General features: G+C 50.6%; 1 protein-coding gene across 1 annotated transcript in view; it reads left to right on the top strand.

Annotated features, from left to right (window-relative positions):
• EIF4A2 (eukaryotic translation initiation factor 4A2) overlaps positions 1–263 on the top strand; it is a 7,088-nt gene that overhangs the window by 368 nt on the left and 6,457 nt on the right. The window lies entirely within an intron of this gene.

Raw genomic sequence — 263 nt, 5'->3', positions numbered from 1 at the left:
TGGGCGCTGCGGTTAGACAGCGCCTGGTGCCCCGGCCCCTCCCGGTTCTAGACGTTTCGGTCCCGTCTCCCCCCCTTAGTCGCGGTTCAGCGGGGTTTTAATTCTATTCTTGGGGTTCGCTTTTCCGTTGTTGATTTTTCGTGGTAACCCCCACCCCTGAAAAAGGGCTATTTTTAATTTCACCGTAACCACTGAGCTGAGTTGTAATTGAAGTGTTGGAGCGCCTTGTTAAGGATTTTTTTTTTTTAAATTCTCTCCCCCCT

Source organism: Aptenodytes forsteri, unplaced genomic scaffold, assembly GCF_000699145.1.
Source record: "Aptenodytes forsteri isolate BGI_AS27 unplaced genomic scaffold, ASM69914v1 Scaffold72, whole genome shotgun sequence".
In the NCBI taxonomy this organism is placed as follows: Eukaryota; Metazoa; Chordata; class Aves; order Sphenisciformes; family Spheniscidae; genus Aptenodytes; species Aptenodytes forsteri.
The sequence above is the reverse complement of the archived record's forward strand: the minus strand, read 5'-3'. Positions and strand labels throughout refer to the sequence as shown.